This window comes from Solanum dulcamara, chromosome 2 (assembly GCF_947179165.1).
Source record: "Solanum dulcamara chromosome 2, daSolDulc1.2, whole genome shotgun sequence".
Taxonomy (NCBI): Eukaryota; Viridiplantae; Streptophyta; class Magnoliopsida; order Solanales; family Solanaceae; genus Solanum; species Solanum dulcamara.
The window spans coordinates 70,703,086-70,711,705 of NC_077238.1; positions in this window are offsets into that span (position 1 = coordinate 70,703,086).

The following is an 8,620-nucleotide window of genomic DNA, read 5'->3' on the forward strand; positions in this document are numbered from 1 at the left end:
CTCTAATTTTATTGAGTAATCTGATAGCCAAGACGATACAGAGCATTTACGACTTCACGGAATCACATTCGGGCGAGTAAAACTCCCAAAATTAGAATTGGCGTGAAGGGTATATTTTAATACGTCTTGGGGAGGGGTTGTGTTTTGAAATAGGGATTTGGAACTCAATTTCCAAACTCTCTATTTTTGCGCAACCCGCTAGAGCAGGACAATCACGACATAAGATGGGTAAAAAACCCAAAATTGGTTTTATTCGGCAAATATTGTTCCTAAAATGACAGGAGGTGAACCAGGTGATTTTCATTATTTTTACATGGATTTTCATGCTTAAGGTAAGGATTTTACTCTCTAAACCCATCATTTGATTCCTAATACTCATAAATTAGGATGGGTGATCATTGTGGGAGGGTTTTATCCATGGGTAAGGTTGGAAAATAGCCCTAGGGTGGGGTTAGGATCATGGGTTGGGTCTAGGAAGGGAATTATGTTACAATTCATGTGAATTAGGTCATTACAAATAAAGTGAAGGTGATACTTTTAGCCCTTTCAAGAATGAAGGCTCGCGCGACACTCGGTGTTAACACTCTCAAATCTGGAAATCCTAACCACCATTTTCATGATAATAGGCGGGCCTTAAAACAAAATAAAAAATAGGAAAAATGATTCATTCGCCTTTCTAAGAGGAGTAGGATCTTTGGTTGGCTTGGTTGGACTAAAAAATAAAGTATCCAAGCTCCGTTTAGAAAAAACCCAATTGGATTGGTAAGATATCTATGATTGCTATTCATATTTTTTCTTTGTAAAGAGATCCTAATTTTCAAGCAAAGTTATCTCAAATGTGAAGCAAATCAAACCTATTTTCAGACACAGAAGATAAAAAAAAGAAAGCTATAGTGGCTAGGAAAGATCTGGAGATTCTATGGGAAATTGAAAATATCGAAGTAAGTTGTGGCTTATAAATAGGAAGATGAGGAGATTAGGAATGAAGGATATTCATGATATTCGAAAAGATTTATGTTAATTCGCTCTACGAGCAGAGCGGTAGACCGGAAAAAAAAAGCGGACAAAAAACAAGCAGAACGAACCTAGAAAGGGAAAGCTCTTATACTTTAGAGTTGTTGAAGCTCGAATTTGAGGTAGGTGATGGTTTTTTTTCTGTATGTATTTCATGTACTTGTTAAATTATTTCATGATATGTATATGTGTATATTAATAGGGAAACATGCTAGAATTTAAGTGAAATGATCACTTGTTTGCCTGTTGTATGATGAACATGTACTTGGTAACATAATGTTGAATACTGAATATAATTATGGCTATTTTATATGTTGGGTTCGGGTGTCGTATTTAGACACATAAATGAGATCGGGTGTAACATTTTGACATAAATATTGGACCGAGTGTCACATTCCGACACAAGTTGAGTATTTGTAGGTCCTATGAGAGGAACCTTATGTGAAGTTATATGATTTTGAGGTTGTTGAACTATGATCTTACTGGATATTATTTGAGATAACACTTGTTAAGTTATTCTGTATTTATGTGTTTGTTATGTTGAGTTTACTCGCCCATGATTCATTTACTAGCTAACCGTTTGAACCTACCAGTACACTGTTGATTTTGTGTAGTGATACTACACTTTCTTTGTCTTTGTTGAGTATAGGGCATATTTAGCTGGCTTCGGAGATACCTCATTTAGAGGAGTGACATTTGTTTGAGTTCAAGGGTGAACTATTTATTTCATGTTGTCGTGAACTCTCTTATTTCTAGTCCATCTTTTAGGACTAGACAATAGTTTGATGTTCATATAATAGTTTATTTGTTAAAGATTTTCTATTTGGATTTCACTCCCTTTCTAGACTTGTTAGTTTTAGAGTTTTGGTATAATGACTTTCAGTTCCTAGGATATTTTCTCATGTTGAGTTGGTTGACTAGATTGTTTTCTGAGTTATCTTCTATCCTTCGTGCTATAACTTGATTCTAATCCAATTGGTATCTAGTGATCCAAATTGGTATCTAACTTTTTTCACTCTCTTATCAGCAGATGGTTAATACTCGCTATAATGGTGTATGGCCCATAGCTCCAATGGATCTAGAGGAAGAGCCAGCCACTCGAGGGTGTGGAAGAGGTAGAAGCAGGAGAGAGAGACACAACAGGGGGTAAGGGAGAGAACCACCCACCAGGGTGAAAGTTCTAGTTGAAGAGGTATCAGTAGGTGAGGCCCCTCCTGCTCCCCAAAATAAGCTAGAGGAGAACCCAGAGGTTGGAGAATAGAAAAGAGTTATTGAACAGAAGAAGGAAACCGAAATTGGGGTTACTGGTGTTCCCTCTCTGGACCCTATTTTGGCACAGCAGATTATGGACTTTTTGAGTGGGCTAGCTGGCACTAGAGTCATTCCCACTATGCCCCTAGCACCAACTCCTGTTGCTCATCCTCTTGCTGCTATAGCTCCGCTAGCAGATGAGGTAGTAGGCACTGATGTCTTCTTTAGACCACTCATGGGTCTTGTGATGATCGGTACTGAGCATGACATGCTCACCAAGTTCCTAAAGCTCAAGCCTCTAGTCTTCCATGGTATTGAGAATGAGGTGCTTATGAGTTTATCCTTGATTTTTATGAGAGGTTACATAAGTTAGGCAAGTATATTAGCATGGGGTGGAGTTTGTGACCCAAGTAGTGGTAGAGGGCATATGTGGAGTGTCGCTCGCCAGTGTTTCCTCCACTTACTTGGGTTCAGTTTCATGCTCTTTTGTTGGAAAAATATGTTCTCCGTACCTTAAGAGACCACAAGAAGGATGAATTCATGGCAGTGGAGCAGAGAGGTCTGTCAATGGCTGCTTATAAAGCCAAATTTCATGCGTTGTCCAGGTATGCTACTCAGCTGGTCACTATAGAGAAAGAGAAGATTTGGTTATTTGTGAAGGAGTTGACCCCCCAAGTTATGGGTGCTGTCAGTTGCCTGATGAAACCCCGAGTTATAGGTGTTGTCAGTTCACATGACTTTATCAAGCAAGAGTTTAAACAAAGTCACTGACTTTGTGCAAATAGGTAGAAGGTGTGAGGACAGATGGGCAGACCAAAGCTTTGGCTAAGAATCCCAAGCGACAAGTAATTTTCAAGGATCCTATTCTAGAGGGTCAGGCAGGCCGATAATTGCAACCCAACCAATTTAGTCAGCTCTGCCCACTTCTACTGATAATTGTTTAGGTACTCCATAGCAGCATCAGGCCCATAAGGGTCAGAGAGGATCATTTCTAGGTAGAAGGCCATGTTTTGATCATGGATATTTCAATTATGGAGAACCAGGGCATATACAGAGGGAATTTCCTCACCCCTGCGGGAGAGTTTCTACCCCTCAGCAGGCCAAAACCATAGTACCCATAATTGGATGAGGCAATGGTAGAGGATATCCACAAGTTGGGCAAGAAGGAAATCTATGAGGCTGTGAGGGTCGAGGTAATGGTAGTGTAGGTTGAGAAGCATCCCATCCAGGTAAGGAGGTAGCTCTCAGGATGATCGGGCTCAGTCTTATGCATTTCTGTCTAAGACCAAGGCAGAGGCGTCTGATGTAGTAATCACTGGTACTATTCTTTTCTGTGACCGTATGGATACTATTTTGTTTAATTTGAGTTCTACTTATTCTTATGCATTTGTGAAATATGTCTTAGGTTTTAATACACAGTGTGATATACTAGATGCCCTTGTTCATATTTCTACCCCTATTGGAGAGTCAATCATAGTCACCCATGTTTATCGTGCTTGTTCTGTAGTATTTATGGGATACCAGACTTGGGTTAACTTAGTAATTTTAGACAAGGAAGATTTTGATGCTATCTTATGCATGACCTATTTATCCCCTTATTTTGATGTACTTAATTATAATTCAAAAACTATGGCTCTAGAGATCTCGAGGTGGGAAAGGTTAGAGTGGGAAGGGGTGTACAATCCTAAGCCAGCTAAGGTCATATCTTTTCTTCAGGCTAAAAATAGTAGGGTAGGGTTATTTGGCCTATTTGTCCTATATTTGGAATGTGGATGTAGAGTCTCCTTCTATTGAGTCTATCTCGGTAGTGTGTGAATTTCTGAAAGTGTTCCCTTCAGACTTGCCTAGTATGCCTCCTGACTGAGATATAGATTTCTGCATTGACTTAGAGTCTGGCACTCATCCAATTTCTATTACTTCCTATCGTATGGCTCCAGCAGAGTTGAGAGAGCTTAAGGATCAGATCCAGGAGCTTTTTGATAAGGGATTTATTTAAAATATCCTAGTTCTTCTCCGTAGGGTGTTCCAATGTTGTTTTTCAAGAACAAGAATGGTAGTATGAGAATGTGCATTAACTACCAATAATTGAATAAGGTTACCATTAGAAATAAATACCATTTGCCCCGTATTGATGATCTTTTTGATCAGTTGCAAAGTGCATCAATCTTTTCAAAGATTGATCTCAAGTCTGGGTATCATCAATTGAAAATTAGGCCTGAAGATGTGCCCGAAACCATTTTTAGAACCAGGTATAGGCACTATGAATTTTTGGTGATGTCTTTTGGTCTGACCAATGCACCTGCATCCTTCATGAGTTTGATAAATGGGGTGTTCAAGACATTCTTGGATCTGTTTGTGATCATGTTTATAGATGATATTTTGGTATATTCAAAGAGTGAACAATAACATACAGACCATCTCCAAATTGTCTTAGGTGTTTTGGGAAAACAAAAGTTGTATGCAAAACTATCTAACTATGACTTTTGGTTACCTTCAGTTGCCTTTTTAGACCATGTTGTTTCAAAGGAAAGGGTAATGGTAGACCCACAAAAGATTAAGATAGTTAAGAACTGAGCTCGGCCTAGTTCTGTGATCGAGGTTAGAAGTTTCATGGGACTAGCCAGTTATTATCGCCAGTTCATGAAGAACTTTACTTCGAGTAGACTGACAAGTACGAAAAGAGCTTCCAAAAGCTTAAGACTCTTCTGACCACAGCACCAATTTTGACCCTGTCGGTCGAAGGTAAAAACTTCATTATTTATAGTGATGCTTCACATTCGGGTGTGGGTGTTGTATTGATGTAGGATAAGAATGCCATAGATTATGCTTCACGGCAGTTGAAGGTGCATGAAAGGAACTACCTAACTCATGACTTGGAGTTAGCAGCGGTAGTGTTTGCACTGAAAATATGGAGGCATTATTTGTATGGCATCAAGTGTGATTTGGTTACTAATCACTGCAGCTTATAACATGTATTCACCCAGAAGAACTTGAATTTGAGACAGCGAAGATGGATGGAGTTGCTCAAGGACTATCATATCATTATCCAGTATCATCTAGGTAAGGCTAATGTAGTAGTAGATGCATTAAGCTAGAAATTAGACAGCATGGGCAGTCTAGCCTATTTAGGACCCCTCAAGCGGCCCCTGACTAGAGATCTTCAGGCCTTAGAGGCCAGGTTCGTGAGGCAAGGCATCTCAAAAAAGGTTAGGGTGATGGACGGTGTTGATCTAAGGCTCACTTTTATAGAGGAGATCAAGGCCAAGCAGTTTGAAGATGTTATTTTAAATGAAATTAGAGGAAAAGTGTTAATGGGAAAGGCCCAAAATTCAACACTTGATGCAGGTGGGTGCTCCACTTTAGAGGAAGGATTTGTGTTTCCTGAGAAGATGGTGTAATTCAGAAAATTCTATCAAAATCTCATATTTCGCGATACTCTATTCACCCTGGAGTAACTAAGATGTATCAATACTTGAAACGCCTATACCGATAGCCAGGTATGAAAAAGTACATAGCTGAATATGTAGCCATGTGTTAGAATTGCCAATAGGTGAAATACAAGAACTAGAGACCTGTAGGTTTACTTCAAAGAATGCCCATTTTGGAATGGAAGTGGGAGATAATAACCATAGACTTCGTGGTAGGACTTTCAAAGACTTTGGAGAAGTACAACTCTATTTGGGTGGTGGTTGATAAGTTGACGAAGTCAGCACACTTCATCTCGATTAGAGTGAACTATAATGCATAATAGTTGGCAAAGATTTATGTGAAAGAGATATTAAGGTTGCATGGGGTGCCCCTCTCTATCATTTCAAATTGTGGTATGCAGTTCACTTCTAAATTTTAAGGAAGGTTGCATGAAGATTTGGGCACTCAACTCACTTTTAGCATAATTTTCCATCCACAGACAGATGGGCAGTCAGAAAGTATTATCCAAGTGCTGCAAGATATGTTGAGGGCATGCGTGATTGACTTTGGGGGATATTAGAACAAGTTCTTACCTTTGTATGAGTTCTCCTACAACAATAGATACCACTCAAGCATTGAGATGGAACCATTTGAAGATCTTTATGGGAGGGAATGCAGGTCTCCCATATGGTGGTTTGAAGCTGGAGAAGTAGAGCCACTAGGGGTGGACTTGGTGAGGGATGGTCAAGATAAGGTAAAGAGCATCCAAGCTAAACTTCTAGCAGCTCAAAATTGTCAAAATGAGTATGCTGACTGTAAGGTGAGGGACATGACATTTGAAGCTAGTGAGAAGGTGTTTCTCAAGGTGTCATCCACTAAAGGGGTAATGAGGTTAGGTAAAAAGGGAAAACTCAGTCTTAGCTATATTGGCCCTTTTGAGATTCTTGACTGTGTAGGGCCAGTGATGTACAAATTGGCTTTACTATCTAGCTTTTTTGGGGTACATCTGGTATTCCATGTGTCAATGCTGAAAAGTACCATGGAGATGGGTCTATATCATTAAATGGGACTCGGTGTTGTTAGACAAGAACCTTTAGTATGAGGAAGAGCCAGTTACCATCCTTGATCATGATGTTTTGAACTTGAGGATTAAAGAGATCAACATGGTTGAAATGCAATGGAAACATCGTTAATTGGAGGAAGCTACTTTGGAGACTGAGAACGACATGAGAGACAAGTATCCTCAGTTATTTGTCGAAACAAGTACTACTTTATCTCTACTTTAGCCCTATTTTGCCTAGTTGGTCACTTGGGGATGAGTGATAGATAAATTTGTATCTATTGTAACAACCTGTCTCCGTCATTATGGATAGGCCAATGGGGAAGAATTTTGGTCCAAAAAACTTTGAGTAGTAACTTCAGAAAAATTTAGCCTAGGCCAGACTTGGATGAATTTTGAGTCAGGTGAGGTCTAGGGTAACCTTGTGAATTGTAGGGGATCATAACTCTAATTTGATTGAGGAAGCTGATAGCCAAGATAATACGGAGAATTTACGGCTTCGCGAAATTGTATTCAGGCGAGTAGAACTCCCAAAATTAGAATTGGAAGGGTACATTTTAAATACGTCTTGGGGAGAGGTTATGTTGTGAAATTGGGTTTAGAACTCAAGTTCCTAACTCTCTATTTCTGTGCAACCCACCAGAGTGGGATTTTTCCGAACAGAGTAAGGCCGCGAGAGCGGGATTCCATGCCCCTTTGAGACCCCGAAAAATGGGCGATATAAGACGGTCAAAAACCCCAAAAATGATTTTATTCTACAAATATTGTTCCTAAAATGACAAGAGGTGACCCAGGGCAATTTTCATCATTTTTCCATGGATTTTCACGCTTAAGGTAAGGAATTTACTCCCCAAACCTATCATTCGATTCTTAATACTCATAAACTAGGATGGGTGATCATTATGGGAGGATTTTGGCTTGTGGGTAAGGGTGCAAAATAGCCCTAGGGTGGGGTTAGGATCATGGGAATTATGTTATAATTCATGTGAATTAGGCCATTGTACTGATTATTTGTATATATGTGAATTATTTTAGACCAATAACAAGCGGAACGAACCCGGAAAATAAAACTCTTGCACTTTAGAGTTGTTGAGGTTCAAATTCGAGGTAGATGATGGTTTTGTTTCCTGTATGTGTTTCATGTACTTGTTAAATTGCTTCATGATATGCATATGTGTATATGAATAGAGAAACATGCTAGATTTTATGTGAATTAATCACTTGCTGGCCTATTGTATGATAAACTTGTTTTTGGTGACATAATGCTGAATACTGAATGTAATTATGGCTATTTTGAATGTTAGGATCGGGTATCACGTTTCGACACATAAATTAGATCGTGTGTCATGTTCTGACATAAACCTTATATCGAATGTCACATTCCAACACAAGTTGAGTATTTGTAGGTCCTATGAGAGGACCCTTATATGAAGTTATATGATTTTGAGGTTTTTGAACATTGATCTTGCTAGATATTATTTGAGATGACACTTGTTAAGTTATTATGATTATATGTCTTTATTATGTTGAGTTTACTCGTCCATGATCTGTTTACTGGCTAATCGCGTGATCCTGCCAGTACACTGTTGATTTTGTGTACTAATACTGCACTTGCTTTGTCTATGTTGAGTACAAAGCATATCCAGCTGGCTGCGGAGAGACCTCATTTAGAGGAATGATATTTGTTCGAGTTCAAGGGTGAGCTATTTCTTTCAAGCTGTAGTGGATTCTCTTATTTCTAGTCCTTCTTCCAAGACAAGACAATAGTTTGATGTTCAGACAATAGTTTATTTGTTAAAGATTTTCTATTGGGAGTTGCACTCCCTTTCTAGACTTGTTAGTTTTAGAGTTTTGGTACAATGACTTTCAGTTCCTAGGATATTTCTG